This window comes from Microcaecilia unicolor, chromosome 1 (assembly GCF_901765095.1).
Source record: "Microcaecilia unicolor chromosome 1, aMicUni1.1, whole genome shotgun sequence".
NCBI classification, from domain to species: domain Eukaryota; kingdom Metazoa; phylum Chordata; class Amphibia; order Gymnophiona; family Siphonopidae; genus Microcaecilia; species Microcaecilia unicolor.
The window spans coordinates 436,230,797-436,248,202 of record NC_044031.1 but is presented as its reverse complement, the minus strand read 5'-3'; positions in this window follow the sequence as shown (position 1 = coordinate 436,248,202).

Genomic DNA, 17,406 nt, shown 5'->3' with positions numbered 1-17,406 from the left:
GGATTCTATGCTCACTGCTTGGCTCCCTCATTCTCTCCTCACTTTAGAAAAAAAAATCTGTGAACCATAAAATTTATTTTAAACAAAGAATTTGCGGAGAGTTAGGGAGTTAGTTCCTGTCTGACTGACTGCTGCTGTTCTCAGAGCCAGAGCGTTTCCCTTGGCTCCGGCCGTCAGTGCTGCGCTGCAGGGGGCATCAGCTGGTAAGTGCCAGCTTTCTTTTTCTTTTTTTGTAGCGGTATGGCGGCGGAAACTGTTAAACACTGTTCCCGTTGTGGGAAGCGGCATTCAGCGGCGTGAGTTTGTAGTGCTGAGTGTGCTAATGTGTCTGAGGCAAAGGGGCCTTCCTCCATCATGGAGCCGATGTTTTCCCGCGCTAGGAAGGCGAGGGGCTGCCGGAGGACAGGTCGTGCTTGGAGGGCAGAGAGAGAGAGGGAGGGAGGCGCAGGGGCTGGCATCTCTACAGAGTTCCCTCGAGGGCGGGGCGATTATGAACCCTCGTGTGTTTGGTCACTGCTGCTTGTGATGAACCCAGAAGTACGTGACGTCAATTCAGGAGATGGATACACAGAGCATGAATGCTTCAAGGTTTCAGTGCCACGGAGTCAGCTTCAGAACGTTGGAGGTGCTTTTTATTATATAGGATGTAAATTGCTTCAGGTATACCACTGAAAGGCTGTATATCACTAATCTAATAAATCCTAACATTAGTTATATTACCGTAAAGCAGGGTATTCAAGGTTACTGTTACCACCCCTCTCAGCTGGACTGTAGTGATGTGCTCCCAGACACCTGATGTTTGTAGTCGTGGCGAATATCCAGGGAACACACACTCACAGCCGAGGGAGTGGAACAAATAAACTAACCTCGTCCTTTACTCTCAAAGAATAAAGGAGGAAAAGAATCTAAATTTAGGATTTATTCCTGAAATGGAAGGACCAAACTTTCAGATATGCAAATTATCTTTTTCTTTATTGAATACAAATGCAAGCAAATTTTCATTCAAATAAACTCAAATTCACAAATAGTGTGTGGCTTAATAGAACTGCAATAACATATTCAACATTCAAATGTAGTTTTACATGTATACCCTTAACTTTTTGTGTTTCTTTCAACAAAATCACCTAAAAAGGCAGAAAAGGACCTTTTCAGATAAATATTTAAATTGTCTTTTTATCGAAATCAGATATTTGTTTTAATACTCTTTCCTTGCTATTGATGTCAGAATTTGAGTCTTTATGTTATTCTGGATGTTTGTGCAGGGATCCCACTTGAACCCAGAACACTTAAGCAGGAGAGGAAAACATGGATTTTTTTTTTAAATATTTGATGTGGTTCTGTTCTTTAGTTTTCCCTTAAAATGTTGTAAACCAAAAAAACGTATATGTCCTTCAACACCCTTTGCAAATGTCACTTAGCTGTGGTTGAATTTATTTAGGTGAGGTTTTTCTTGCGTTGGAGCTCACCCGGAACACTTCAGGGGATAATTCCCCGATCTCTTCTCCCTAAACCTCACTTATAAAGAAAATAATTCGGGAAGCAAAACCTTAGAACTGCCTGAGCTGGATCAGGAACGGACTCTACTCTGGTGACAATTAATCAGTTCTCAATACTGTGGCCAAACTCTCTAATTGAAATAAAATAAGTTAAAGGAGTACTCACTACAAAACCTATTTCTCACTGTGGTTTCCCTATTCTAGAATCCAGCAGGCTTCACACTGCATTCAGAGATCTCACACAGTAACCCATTCCATATTCAAATGGTGATTCAACATTGCATCTCACAGACTTCACATATAAGCATAACATTTCCCTGCACAGCTATCAGATCTATCTGGAAAATACAGCACTCTCATACAAAAGCAGGGCTTAATCTGTCACCTGACAAACCTTGTACTGCAATCAGAATATGAGCACAAAACACACCTGCCATAGAGACACTAAGCACAGCCCCTCTCAGTCTTACCAGGGTAGACAGCCATGTGTGTCCACTTAGTATCTGTGCACACAGACTCTCATTCCACCTTCCATGACCTTAAATTCCCTATAACTTAACCATTCCATTCACTGCATGCAGAAACATGCCTTTCCTCCACTCAAAACCAAATTAAATATGGTTTAAACTTTCTCACAGCTTTCTATTAGTACTGCTTTCTCACCCAGAACATCAGTTTACCTCACATGTATTCAGAAACACAACCATGGAAAAGGCAGTCTGGTTCACTTAACTATTCACTTCTCAGCTCAAATCATCTCATTTTCACTCACTTTTACTATCCAAGTACCCTTTTTCAATGTCACTTATTTCACTTTAAACTCATAAAATATACTTTATGCCTCTTACTTTACACAGACACACACCATACGTTTCTCTCCCAGTCATTCCCTTCTCTATGTGCTCAGTAGTCTCCCTGGCAACTCACCCCCCTAGAGGAACACCTGACATCACTCAACCAATCAGCTTGTCAGCTAAAGACTGTTTTTTTTTCTCTGATCTGTTTAGAATCTCCCTCCCCCATAGAAGTAAATGCAAAACTTCCTATACAGAGAATTTCAAAGTCAATTTTACCCTGACTTTTACCCAAAACAGCAAGAAACATATTATAGTACAATCCCCACTTAATCATGGTTTATTCCTTGAAAAATAAAACCATATTTAAGAAACATCTCACACTTCACCTAACTCCATTAATAATTTCCAAACTAACTTTAAACCTTTTCCAGCCAGCAACATCCACCAAAACCCTGGAAAAGGCCCCCCCCCCAGAGCCCCAGGAAAAAAACATTTAATATATGTTACCATATATTACATTACCATGGATTGCATATAATGAAATGCTAATTTATGCAAAACACTTCATCACTATGTTATTCAGCAAGCCATACTATAGTGGAAAAAAAAATAACCACAGCAAAATATTTCAGCATTCCTGGAGAATCAGGCCAAAAAGCTGAGACCCTTTGTTCCTGGGCTATGGAGATGGTGCTTGGCCAGAGAAGCTGCTGCCACGTCCTGCTGCTGCCACTTCCTCCCCCTTTCCCAAGATGATGGCATCCCAAGCTAGACTTTTCCAATCAGATATTTTTACCTGGAAGGGCTCTCCCAAAGTAAGACTCCCCCATCTGGAAGGACTCCATAAAAACAAGCTGACCCACCTACAAGGAACCCCTAATCTCAAAATGCACCCAACTTCCCATAGGCACACCATGGGGCCTACCTTCAAACAGCCATGGTATCTCTTCTGCTCTTGCTGGTACTAGGTTTTAAAATTGTACTAGTGACCCCCAGTGTTAGTATCTTGATACTACTGCTAGTGGGTCAAGTTTCCATATAAGCGCAAAATAGTGGTAATACCACAAGGCTAATGCTAGGGGTCACTGGTGCCATTTTGAACCTAGTGCCAGCAAGGTAAATAGCAACTGGAGATCTCTCCTATCTGACTCCACTAGAGACCAGGACTGTTTGAAGGTAGGCTGGAGAGAGGGCTATGGAAAGCTGGAGGCACTTTAAGATTGGATTGTCCTTCCAGTGGAAGGTGAGCATGCTTTGGGAGGTCCTTCTAGATGAAGGGACTGTGATTTGGAGGTTCAACCTTGGTGGACTGTGCTGTCATCTAGGAGCCAGCCCCTTTAAAATACAGCCTGGGCATCTGGACCTGACTTTGCAGCTTTTTGATTTAGGGATAGTAGAATAACACTGTTTGCAAGGTTAATCACAAGCTATGTTATTAATATACCATAGCAGTGAGTAACCTGTTCATTTTAACTCATTGGGCCTTCTATGATAAGTCTTCTCCTCTTGCAAGGTTGATAGAGCCCTATATCCCTGGGAAGGTGCTGAGATCTGCTGCTGAGTTTAAATTGGTAGTCTCCACTTTGTCTAGAGCACGGAAGGCTGGAGCTTTCTTTTATTTGGTCCCAGTCTTATAGAATTCCCTCTCTGCCAGAGGGATCTTTCAGGAGTTTAGGAGGCTGTTGAAAGCCCATTATTTTGCTGTTGCTTTTGGACAGTTATCCCAGGATAATAAATTGGAGTCTGTTGTAGGTACCTATTCTACTCTCCTCCTCTCTCCTTTCCTTTTTTTTTAAAGGAATATTTGGTTTAGGCTGGGTGTACTTTCCTATTTTTGCTTGCCATTTTTTTCTCGATTCTGGTATTTGTACTCTGCTTTTTTCTTGTTGGAGGTTAAGCAGTAAAGCAAGCTGAATAAACCATAAATCATAAACCATACTGAGCTATACTGCTGGTTGGTGATTCCTGTGGTCATTAAGGAATTTGAGAGGTAAAAGATCTGTTAGTATTGGTAGTGTAAAAATGTGTGAGCTTCAGACTTGAGACAGCAGAGGTGGATAAGGGTTCATTGCAGGGTATGGTTGACGGCATGCAACATTGATGGAGTCTTTGGATGAGATTGTACCTTGTAGAACTATAAAGGTGAATAATTTAGTATTCAGCTATTATTAAAAATGTATCATTCAGCTATTATTAAAATGTTCATAAAAGTGTTAAGATCTAATGAAAGACTGTGGAGAAAATCTGATGATCCGGATGATTATGATTCTTATGAGTCATCTGCAAGAGTATATTGCTGGATATGAGCAAGTTAAAACCTCATATTTCAGGGAGAAAAATTCTTCTGCTTTGAGTAGAATGCAGGAATTGTTCTGGACAGTTCATTTTTTAACTGAGGATATGATGAATAGTATTTTGAGTAGTGATTTGACAGCTACTGATTTTGGTCATTATTTTTGTGGAAAAGTACAAGATGTTTTAAATCAAATACATGACTTACCGGTAGTGAAATTAGGGCAAGAAATAAATGTTGATGTACCTGTGTGGGACATTTTTAGGACAATCAATGCCTCAGAGTTGCTCTGTGTGATCAAATCTTTGAGATCTAGTTGGGCTTTGTTGGCCCTGTGTTTATCAGTAGTATTAAAGGGTTTGAGTGAGAAGATTTCCCCGGTATTAGGTGATATTGTGAATAGATTTTTGAATGAGGGTTATTTGCCTGATTGTTTGAAAAAGGCTATTGTCAAGTCACTTTAGAAGAAGGAAGATTTAGATCCCACTATGTTGGTGAATTAGAGGCCAATATCTGTATTAGCAGTATTGGCAAAAATTGTAGAAAAAGTTGTTTTGATCCAGTTTTTAGATTTTGTAGATAACCATTTGTTAGATGAGGAGCAATATGATTTTCGTAAAGGACATAGTTGTGAAACTCGGTTATTGTCAATTTTTGATGTTTTAAGACAGGGCTTAGATTCAGGTTTGACATATTGTATGGTGTCATTATATATTTCATCTGCTTTTGACACTGTTAATTACAGTGTTCTGCTTGATAGGTTATATATTTAGGAGTGAGGGGGATGGTTTATGATTGATCTGCATCTTACCGTTCTGGATGGACTATGCAAGTGTGTTGGGAGGATTCAGTTTCAGAGGTTTGGCAGTGGATGTTGGAGTTCCACCAGGATCTGCCTTATTGGCATTATTATTTAACTTGTATTTGACACCAATCTGCATCTTATTACGTGAAATGCATGTATGCGGATGATATACTGTTTTTTCCCCCTGTAGATTTGAGCTTTTCTGTAGTAAGAGAGAAATTGGCAGACTACGTAAGAAAGATCAAGCTATGAATGCAAGCAAAGTATGTAGCACTGAATGTTTCAAAGACCAAAGTGATGCTTGTAACAAGGTCAAAGACCATAACCCTGTTGTGTTTGAAGGGCTGCAGATCCCAATTAAATACCAGATTACGAGTTTGGGTGTTATTGACTCAAGGCTGACAATCCAGGAACAAGTGTCTAGATTGGTACAGTCAGGTTTTTATCAGTTAAAGGTTTTGAGTAAGTTGAAGCTTCTGTGCCAAAATAAGATTTTCAGACAATGGTTCAAAGTTTAGTGCTTATTGTGGAAGCCAGAATTCATGTGCTACAAGTAGTACAGCATGCTGCAGTACGCATGATTTTTGGTTTAGGATGTTTTGAGTCTGTTACAAGTGCACTGGTTGCCAATTACATTTAGAGATCATTTTAAACTGCTTTTATTGGTTTTTTAAGATTTGCACGATTTAGTTCCTGTCAATTTTAGGAAGGCATTGCACTGTTCTAGGCCCACACGAGCATTAGGTTCTGATAATATACAGTGTTTGTTTGCTCTATCTTTGAGGTGCTTGCACTTTTCTGTTACAGTGAAGGCAGCATTATCTTATGCTGCCCTATTAGATGGAATAAACTACCTTAGAGGCTTAAGGGTATGTTTATTAAGGTGCGTTCACATTTTTAATGGGCCTTTAAAGTTAAGACACATTAAACACTATCACACCTATACATTTCTATGGGTGCATTAACGTTTAATATACATTAACCATCAACGCGCGTTAACAATGCTAATGCGCCTATAGTACACCTTAGTAAACATAGGCGTTAGTTTGTTGCAGAGGCTTGACATTTTTAAGAAACAGTTAAAGGTATTTTTATTTGCACAGGCATATTTTGGAATTTAATTCAGTATGTATTTTATAAAAATGAAGGAATAATATATATGCTGATTCTGTGTTTGTATGTGATTTGTTAAAACTATTGTGCTCGTTTAGTTTGTAACCTACCAAGTTAATGGGCAGGCTATAAAAGTTTTAAATAAATGTCTCACTGTATAACTTCCTCCTTTAATGTACATTATCTGCAAATAGGTCCCATTGCGTGAAATATGATTTACAGTAAATAGCACATTTTAGTATATGCTAATGGATGGTAACATGATAGCACTTTGTAGATAATCCAGCCCTTACTTTGGACAAGCAAATTGTCAAGGTGGCTATGAAAGCTTTGGGGAAAAATCATTATCAGTTGTCATTCATGCTTTTGACTCTTACAGTGTCTTATATCTTGGCCTAACTTTGCATCTGCTTTATAAATCTCAAATAGTTCATAATGCAGCTGCCATCATGTGTCTACATCAGAGATAAAATTACAAGAACATATTGCCTCATTTCTACATGAAGTAGAAATTGCCTCAGGTACAAAAACACACTAGGGACAGAGAAAGTACCTATATATAATAGATGAACTGCTTTGGTTGTACCACAGAAAGGTGGTATGTCAAATGCATTACTCTTCCCTTTACCCTATGAACTGCACTGGCTTCCAGTGAAATTTAGTGTTTAAATTCAAGGACTTAGCACTGACCTTCACAACTGACTGGTATAGGCCCAGTGCATTTTATAAAGTTTCTTATTCTGTATATTCCTTCCTTTACCTTGTATTCTGCTGTAGAAACACTTCTAGTGTCCTCCTCTGTTTCTGTGACTAAGGGGCCCTTTCACTAAGTTGTGGTAAGCACTAATGCATGCTGAGGCATCCCATGGTATTTTTTTTAATGTGTGCATGCTACCCCTGTGCTAAAAAATAAGATTGATTTTTTTTTGTGCTGGGTGTGGGTCAGGGGCAGAGAGTAGGCATGTACTGTGCTAATCAGTTGGCAGAGCTACATCGCTGCACAGTAACACCCCCTGTTTATGAAGCTGTGCTAGTGGCTGCCAGTGTGCTAATGTCGATAAAGCCTATTCACTTTGGGCTATATCGGCATTGATGCGTGGCAGCCACTAGAGTGGCTCTGTAAACAGAGGAGTAACTTATTAGTACATGGTTAGCATTTGAGGGGAAGGGAAAGGGAAATTGGACTTGATATACCGCCTTTCTGAGGTTTTTGCAACTACATTCAAAGCAGTTTACATATATTCAGGTACTTATTTTGTACCAGGGGGCAATGGAGGGTTAAGTGACTTGCCCAGAGTCACAAGGAGCTGCAGTGGGGATCGAACTCTGTTCCCCAGGATCAAAGTCCACTGCACTGCACTAACCACTAGGCTACAAAATGGGTGTAGGTAAGTGCTCCCATGCTAATGGCCTCATGGTAAGGGGAAATTAGCTTGTGGCCATTAATGCTGGAAATAGAAAAATTGGCTATTCCACATTATAAAAATGGCCTTAGTGCACAGGAATGTCACATATAAGCACATGTTAAGGCCACTTTTTAAAGCAGCTTAGTTAAAGGGCCCCTAAATTTGCTGAAACCAGAAAAAAACATTTTCTTCATTCTATGGTACTATTCATAGAATTCAAGTCCAAAACAAAGAAATAACTCCTAGCTCTTCAATTTAATTTTCAGTATATCAATTTCTGTGTCCTGACTGCAGCTGTTTATCCTTCTTTCTTGATCAATTTGTCTCATGTAGTTGATTTGTCTTATAATTATTAGCTGGTTTTGTTATTTGATATTATACTAGTTTGAACTTTTTGTATTCTATAATTAAATATTATAAACTCCTTTGCTTAACTATTGTATTTTCCTGATATATGCAACTTGCTTATCTTGTGGTGTTTCTGACCTTGAGCCTTTTTGGGAAGGCAGGCTAAGAAAACGAATTTTGAATTTGATAGTCGAGATTCAAATCACATTTCACATTATAGATGCTTACCATCCTTTAAATTGTTTTTCACACTTCCATGCACTACATCTGACATCTCTCTCATTGCTTAACAGAATTTCAGGATTGTATTATCAGGATCAACCTATTTAGAAATAGAAGACAAAAGAGTATTCTTTCTCCAACATATACTGGAAAATGAATAATGACACCTATACTATGGAGTGTCTTCTTCCCCCATAAGAACAATTTTCTCTGTAGGAAAAAGTGAATTTAGGGACTTGTGAAGTGCAATAAAGTTTTGTAGTTATTGTGTTATACTTACAAAACATAACACCAGTGTGTTTTTTCTAGTGAAAAAGATACCGGTACTCAAATGCCAGGCCACCCTTCAGGGGTGGGGTGATCACTGAGGGACCCACCCCACAATAGCCAGACCCCCTGCAACCAGTCACAGAATCTATGACAAGGTAGAATTGGTGTGTAGAGCCTGAGCTCGTTCATTAAAACTTGGGGACCATGGGTCAATTTTAGCAGACAATGGAAAAAGTGCCGGTACTCAGTACCCCCAAGTACACCCTCAAAAAAAGCCCTGCATAACATATACTTCACGGGTTTTGCAGGTGCTAACTACTGGGTGCAAGTTCAGCATTTGTGTTTGCAAGACTGCAATTGCAGACTTTACCAGACCTTAAGGGCATTGTCATTAGCAGAGTTTGAGCAGAAATACATTAAGGGGCTGCTGCAGCTAAAAACATTAGCCTGGAAACACCCAGACCCTACCCCAACATGAACACCTATACTTCCCAATTCCCTGACATGAGCAGCAACATTGTTCCACCTCCAGGCTCCCACAAAACCTACATCAATATCTTCCTTCCCCCTGGACCCACCTACCCGTTTACTCCATTTTTGGCATTTTGACTCCCTAGTGGTAGTACAATGAAATTACTGCTAAAGATCAGATCTGCCATTTTGATGCTGGGCACAGAAAGGGCAGTAGCATCCAGAGATCACACCTATCCTTTAGCAACCCGGGCATGCTGGTAAGAGCCACGGTGGAGATATCAAGGGATAGTGGTGTTTAGATCAAGATTCTGACAAAAGTCCGGGGATATGGGGGATTTTAATGGTGCACAACCCTCAAACAAGCAAAGCAGAGAATTTACTAGGCTATTTGTATATTGTGAACCAGAAACAACTACAAACAGGTGTCTGGTGGCTAAATTGCCTAGTTTTAGATGATCTCATACACCCAAGGACATGCCATATATATAGCATGCCTTCTAATATGGGTTAATCTATTTCATGCATTGGTCTATAAAACCTCCATATGGAAATACAGTGGGGGAAATAAGTATTTGATCCCTTGCTGATTTTGTAAGTGTGCCCACTGACAAAGACATGAGCAGCCCATAATTGAAGGGTAGGTTATTGGTAACAGTGAGAGATAGCACATCACAAATTAAATCCGGAAAATCACATTGTGGAAAGTATATGAATTTATTTGCATTCTGCAGAGGGAAATAAGTATTTGATCCCCCACCAACCAGTAAGAGATCTGGCCCCTACAGACCAGGTAGATGCTCCAAATCAACTCGTTACCTGCATGACAGACAGCTGTCGGCAATGGTCACCTGTATGAAAGACACCTGTCCACAGACTCAGTGAATCAGTCAGACTCTAACCTCTACAAAATGGCCAAGAGCAAGGAGCTGTCTAAGGATGTCAGGGACAAGATCATACACCTGCACAAGGCTGGAATGGGCTACAAAACCATCAGTAAGACGCTGGGCGAGAAGGAGACAACTGTTGGTGCCATAGTAAGAAAATGGAAGAAGTACAAAATGACTGTCAATCGACAAAGATCTGGGGCTCCACGCAAAATCTCACCTTGTGGGGTATCCTTGATCATGAGGAAGGTTAGAAATCAGCCTACAACTACAAGGGGGGAACTTGTCAATGATCTCAAGGCAGCTGGGACCACTGTCACCACGAAAACCATTGGTAACACATTACGACATAACGGATTGCAATCCTGCAGTGCCCGCAAGGTCCCCCTGCTCCGGAAGGCACATGTGACGGCCCGTCTGAAGTTTGCCAGTGAACACCTGGATGATGCCGAGAGTGATTGGGAGAAGGTGCTGTGGTCAGATGAGACAAAAATTGAGCTCTTTGGCATGAACTCAACTCGCCGTGTTTGGAGGAAGAGAAATGCTGCCTATGACCCAAAGAACACCGTCCCCACTGTCAAGCATGGAGGTGGAAATGTTATGTTTTGGGGGTGTTTCTCTGCTAAGGGCACAGGACTACTTCACCGCATCAATGGGAGAATGGATGGGGCCATGTACCGTACAATTCTGAGTGACAACCTCCTTCCCTCCGCCAGGGCCTTAAAAATGGGTCGTGGCTGGGTCTTCCAGCACGACAATGACCCAAAACATACAGCCAAGGCAACAAAGGAGTGGCTCAGGAAGAAGCACATTAGGGTCATGGAGTGGCCTAGCCAGTCACCAGACCTTAATCCCATTGAAAACTTATGGAGGGAGCTGAAGCTGCGAGTTGCCAAGCGACAGCCCAGAACTCTTAATGATTTAGAGATGATCTGCAAAGAGGAGTGGACCAAAATTCCTCCTGACATGTGTGCAAACCTCATCATCAACTACAGAAGACGTCTGACCGCTGTGCTTGCCAACAAGGGTTTTGCCACCAAGTATTAGGTCTTGTTTGCCAGAGGGATCAAATACTTATTTCCCTCTGCAGAATGCAAATAAATTCATATACTTTCCACAATGTGATTTTCCGGATTTAATTTGTGATGTGCTATCTCTCACTGTTACCAATAACCTACCCTTCAATTATGGGCTGCTCATGTCTTTGTCAGTGGGCACACTTACAAAATCAGCAAGGGATCAAATACTTATTTCCCCCACTGTACATATTTACTTCTTATGAAGTATTTTCTTCTTTTTGTATATTTTATCTGTAGTTCTGTCACCATTCAATATATCATTTTTGTAATTGATCTGAATAAATATGAGCTAATTGAGCACTTAACTTTCAAGTCCAATGAGGCTTAATCAGGGGCTTCAAAGCGCTCAATTAGCTCATATTTATTCAGATCAAGAAGAAAAGAAAGAAGTGAAAATGAGATTCATATAGAGATTTTCCAAACCATAGAGGGGTCTGTTTACTGAGCCACGGTAAAAAGTGCCCTGCAGTAGTGTGAGCACATCTTTTGGGTATGTGCTGGGCCATTTTTTACCGAATCTAGGAAAAAGGGCCTTTTTTAAGGGCCGGAAAATGGACGTGAGCTAAAATTGAAACCAGTGCGAGTCCATTTTGGGACTCAGACCTTTATCGCCACCCATTGATCTAGTGGTAAGGTCTCATATGCTACCCACGCAGTAAGCATGCAGCGCACACCAACTGCTGTTTGCCACCGGGTAAGCAGCCCACGGTAGAAAATTATTTTCTACTATGGGATTCGGCGTGCGCCAAATTTGGAATTACCTCCCAGCTCACGCGCTAGCCGGATGGTAATGTCGATTTGGTGCACGCTGTACACATGTAGGCCCTTATGCAGCTTAGTAAAAGAGCACCAGAGTAATCCATTTGAGATGACATGATATATATACCATATCCTTGGGTGTCTGATGTCTTTTCCCCCCATTTATATTAATACATCTAAAATGTGACAATTTAGTCACCATACTCCTACTTGTAGTTGTTTATGGATTTTAATGGTACACCAACCATTTTAAAGATATCCCTGATAGCTCAGATGCACTTACTGCCTCCTCTTTGAAAAGTGTAAATGCATTTGCACTGCATGCAGCACTGGCAGCGCTTGGTAGCTTTTATGCATTAAGCGCAAGGTGCTGATCATATTTATAAACCACCCAGTCCCTAACCAATTCCCACATGATTTAGTATGCACATGGGCGTAGACTGGGGGGGGGGGTGAGGGGGGCAATGCCCCCCCAAACGCAGGGCCGGCAACAGGCAGCTCTCCCTTCACCCCACCCTCTCCCCCGTTCCTTCTCCTCCCTCCCCCCCCCCCCGTGAGCCGGCTCTCCTCCCTCCCTCCGTATCCGTCCCTCACCGACCTGATCTTCGAATCCTTTGCCTGCCCACTAGGCGCTAGCGCTCTCTCCCCTGCTGGTTCGCGCTTGAAAAATGGCCGCCGAGACTTTCAGAGGCGGCCTCGCGAGAAGTCTAGGCGGCCATTTTGAAGCGTGAACCGGCAGTGGAGAGTCAGCGCTAGCGGGTCGGGCAGGTGAAAAATTCGAAGATCATTGGTGAGGGACGGATCCGGAGGGAGGGAGGAGAACTGGCTCGCTGGGGGGGGGAGGGGGGAGAAGGAACGGGGAGAGGGCGGAATGAAGGGAGGGCAGGGGAGAGGAGGGTCACTACTGGACTAAGTGGATGGAGGGCAGGGGAAAGGAGGGCCACTGGGTATGGGGACAGGGGAGAGGAGGGTCACTGCTGGACTGGGTGGATGGAGGGCAGGGGAAAGGAGGGCCACTGGGTATGGGGACAGGGGAGAGGAGGGTCACTGCTGGACTGGGTGGATGGAGGGCAGGGGAAAGGAGGGCCACTGGGTGGATGGAGGGCAGGGGAAAGGAGGGCCACTGGATATGGGGGCAGGGGAGAGGAGGGTCACTGCTGGACTGAGTGGATGGAGGGCAGGGGAAAGGAGGGCCACTGGGCATGGGGACAGGGGAGAGGAAGGTCACTGCTGGACTGGGTGGATGGAGGGCAGGGGAAAGGAGGGCCACTGGGTGGATGGAGGGCAGGGGAGAGGAGGGCCACTGGGCATGGGGACAGGGGAGAGGAGGGTCACTGCTGGACTGGGTGGATGGAGGGCAGGGGAAAGGAGGGCCACTGGGTATGGGGACAGGGGAGAGGAGGGTCACTGCTGGACTGGGTGGATGGAGGGCAGGGGAAAGGAGGGCCACTGGGTGGATGGAGGGCAGGGGAGAGGAGGGCCACTGCTGGACTGGGTGGATGGAGGGCAGGGGAAAGAAGGGCCACTGGGTATGGGGACAGGGGAGAGGAGGGTCACTGCTGGACTGGGTGGATGGAGGGCAGGGGAAAGGAGGGCCACTGGATATGGGGGCAGGGGAGAGGAGGGTCACTGCTGGACTGAGTGGATGGAGGGCAGGGGAAAGGAGGGCCACTGGGCATGGGGGCAGGGGAGAGGAGGGTCACTACTGGACTGAGTGGATGGAGGGCAGGGGAAAGGAGGGCCACTGGGTATGGGGACAGGGGAGAGGAGGGTCACTGTTGGACTGGGTGGATGGAGGGCAGGGGAGAGAAAAGAAATGCTGGACATGGATGGAGGGGAGGAAAGAGTGAGGAAGGAGATGAGATGAGGGAAAAGGAAGAGAGGAGAAAAACTGCACATGGATGAAGAAAATAGGCAGAAGCTGAGGACCAGAAATGAAGAAGAAAGGAAGAAAGAAAGAAATGGAAAGGAAGCCCTGGAAACGGAGTTAAGAGGACAGATAGCAGCAGAATCAGATACTGCACCAGCATGATCAGAAAAACAGTCACCAGACAACAAAGGTAGAAAAAAATCATTTTATTTTCATTATAGTGTTTGCAATATGTTCACTTTGAGAATCAGGTGCTCAACATTAAAAGTTTATATTTACTTATTTATACCCCCCCCCCCCCAGGCTCTCTCCCCGGCTATAGCCAGCTCTGCAATTTGGGGGGGGCACAGAGGGGGACTGGGGGGGAGAGCCTGTTGTTAAACATTTGCCAGCACACCACTGCCTGTCGCCAAACCCGCTGCCTCTCTGATTCAGTGGCTATCCATTGGCAAACGAACACTGGTTATTCCCAAAAAAGCCAGCTCTTGCTCCCTTCCTTCCTCCATATTAGCATAATTTGCATATACGTACATATATGCAAATGATATGCTAATATGCCCCACCCCTTCCTTTGCCCCCCCCAAATGAAACAGTCAAACTACGCCTATGAGTATGCAGTTTGGGTGACCATATGGTTACTGAAAAGTAGTATATCGTGTGCTCAATAAACAAAAGCATAAAATACTTTCATTCATTCATGCATGCCTAAAATATTAAAAGCTGCTCCCACCCCCTTCTTCCCTTATGCTTTTTATAGCCAGGCTGGAAGGACTGTAGGAAAGAGCAGTGACTAACACACCCTTCCTGGTGGATAAAGGGCCAAAGACTATTGTAAGAGGAAGGTGTACCAGTAGCTAAAGGAGGTAATTTTTCAGAGGTACCTTCTGAAAGTTCTCTGTAGTATCTTTCAAATATTAGAACTCATTGGCATAGGAAGGGGGGGCGGGAGGGGCGGAGCAGGGAACTAGCGGGGCCGACTCAGCTCCGAGTGACGTACACTCGGGGCGGATCGGCTCTCCCGCAGGTAACAATGCGGTCCGGGGGGGGGGGGGGGGCGCCGCAGAGGGGGGGTCGCGCCATGCTGCACCCTGGGGGGGGGGGGTGCGCAGCGGCGACCTGCCCCGGGTGCCGTTAGCCCTCGCTATGGCACTGTTAGAACTGATTATTTTTACTCACCAAAATGAGATCTTGAAATCTCATCATTGGCAAATTATTATTATTTTTTGCATGTGTGTGTGTGTGTGTGTGCGTGTGTGTTTTATTGACACCACAGAAAAGCGCTGGATGCAGTGGCGTAGCCAGACAGCCAATTTTGGATGGGCCTGAGCCCAAAGTGGGTGGGCACAATATTTTCTCTGCCCTGCCCTACCGCAAAATATAAATACATTAGCTAATAAGGATCCTCAAGCTCTGTCAGCTGAAGACTCTCTCTGAAGGTGGCCAGAACTCCCTTTTACCAAACTTGGCAGGCAGCAGCAACATCAGTAAGCCACTGATGCCAGCACCCTATGCGTGCTTAGCTGTCGGTGGCTCAAGCATGCTGTCACTGACTGCAGAGCTTGGTAGAAGGAAGTTCTGGCTGTCTTTGGAGGAAGTCCTCAGCTGGGGAGGCTTGGGATCCCTACCAGCTATACAGCAAGGGTCAGAACTGGTGTTAGACATGCTAGAGCCCCCTCCCTGATCCCCTCTCCTCCCTGCCTGCCCTCCGATTTCCCAACCTGCTTTTACTGTCACACCAACAGACCCTCACCAAATTCAGAACAAGGGATCACGTATCAGAAATAAAAATATTTAGACAAAAATTGAACTCGGAACCCCAAAAAGTTAAACTTAGCATGTACTTCAACACTGGAGAAATAAAAACAGAAATGCATTTCCTTTCTCCTGAACACGATACAAACACATTTGCTATGTAGATTTCCCAAAGCCAACATATTCCATTTAAAACATTCAAAATACATTGCTTTTTTCTACCTTTGTGGACTGGACATTGTATTTTTCCATCATGTTGGTTGCAGTTTCTTTTCTGCTTTCCTGTCTGTCGTTTTCTAATTCTCTTTCGAGCGGCTGCTGTCCATTTGTCTTCTTTTACCTTCACTACACCTGCTTCTGACATATTGACTTCTTATTTTTAGCTCTTTCCTCTCTTTTTTCTTCTTTCTGCCTTGCTGTCAACTCAAATTTCACCCTCTCACTGTTCTCCTCCTTTTTAGTTTACAGCTACCTATCAGATTTTCATCTTTTTCTCTCACCCACTAGCTTTTCCATTTCCCCATCTCACACCTTCCTCAGCCCTCCATTCCCTTTCATTACCATATTTCTATCCTCTGTAATCACTATCTTTTTATTTCCTTGCCACCCTCTTCCTCCCCCTCCTGGCCTCTCCCACATGGTTCCGCCATCTTCCTTTCCTCCACCCTTCTAGCCCAGCATCTGCTCCCTCTTTCTCCCCACCCACTCTTGCAGCCTTACATCTCTCTGCCCCTTCTCTCTTCCCTCCTGCCCTCTCCCTCATGTTCCAACATTTCTCCCTCTCTCTTCCCTCACTCCCACTGTCCGGCACCTCTCTATCACCCTTCTGCTCCTGAATCCAACATCTCCTCCTTTCTCCAGCTCCTGTGTTTCTCTCTCCCTCTCATTCACCGCCAGGTCCAATATATCTCCCTCTCTCCCACTTTCTACCATTTCTCCCTCTCTTTTGCCATGGGTCCAACACTTCTCTTCCCCCTCCCCTCATGCAGAATTTTCTCTCTTCCTCCCTTCCACTGCCATGCCCAACATTTCTGCCTCTCCCCCTCCCTTGTGCCCCATCCAACATCTCTTCCTGCCCTCCACCATCATGTCCAATTTTTCACCATCTATCTTCTCCTCCTCACCACCCCCATGTCCAAGTCCAACATTTACCATTTCTCCTTCCCCACTACCCCCCTATGTCCATCATTTCTCCCTCTCTTGTCCCTTTCCCTTCTCAATGCAAGATTTTTTCCTTTCTTACCCCTCTCTACCCTATGTCCCACAATTCTCTCTCTCTCACCTCCTCCACCTCATGCCCCCCTTCCAGCGTCTATCTTAAGAAGACCTTCCCCCCAACTCTCCATCTCTTCAATGGGGCACAGCACCACCGTTAGCAGGCTGAGGTCCGATCCTGCTTCTGCCTCCCTCTCTCCCACAGCGCTTCTCAAACGCTGCCTACCTACCGCCGCCACGATCTAGTATCTTCCTCCCGTCTCAGCACTGCAGCAGCGGAGCAGCGGTAGCGATTCATGCTGCCTCCTGCTTCGTTCTAACCCGGAAGCGTCTCCTCTGCCGCGCACCTGCGTCCTGCCCCAGCAGAAACAGGAAGTTGTAATAATGGGGGCGGAACGCGGTAGAGGAGACGCTTCCGGGTTAGAACGAAGCAGGAGGCAGCATGAATCGCTACCGCTGCTGCAGTGCTGAGACAGGAGGAAGATGCTAGATCGTGGCGGCGGTAGGTAGGCAGCGTTTGAAAAGCGCTGTGGGAGAGAGGGAGGCAGAAGCAGGATCGGACCTCAGCCTGCTCCCTCCGCTGCCGAAATTGAAGCTCTCCGCTGCTGGGTGGGCCTGACCCC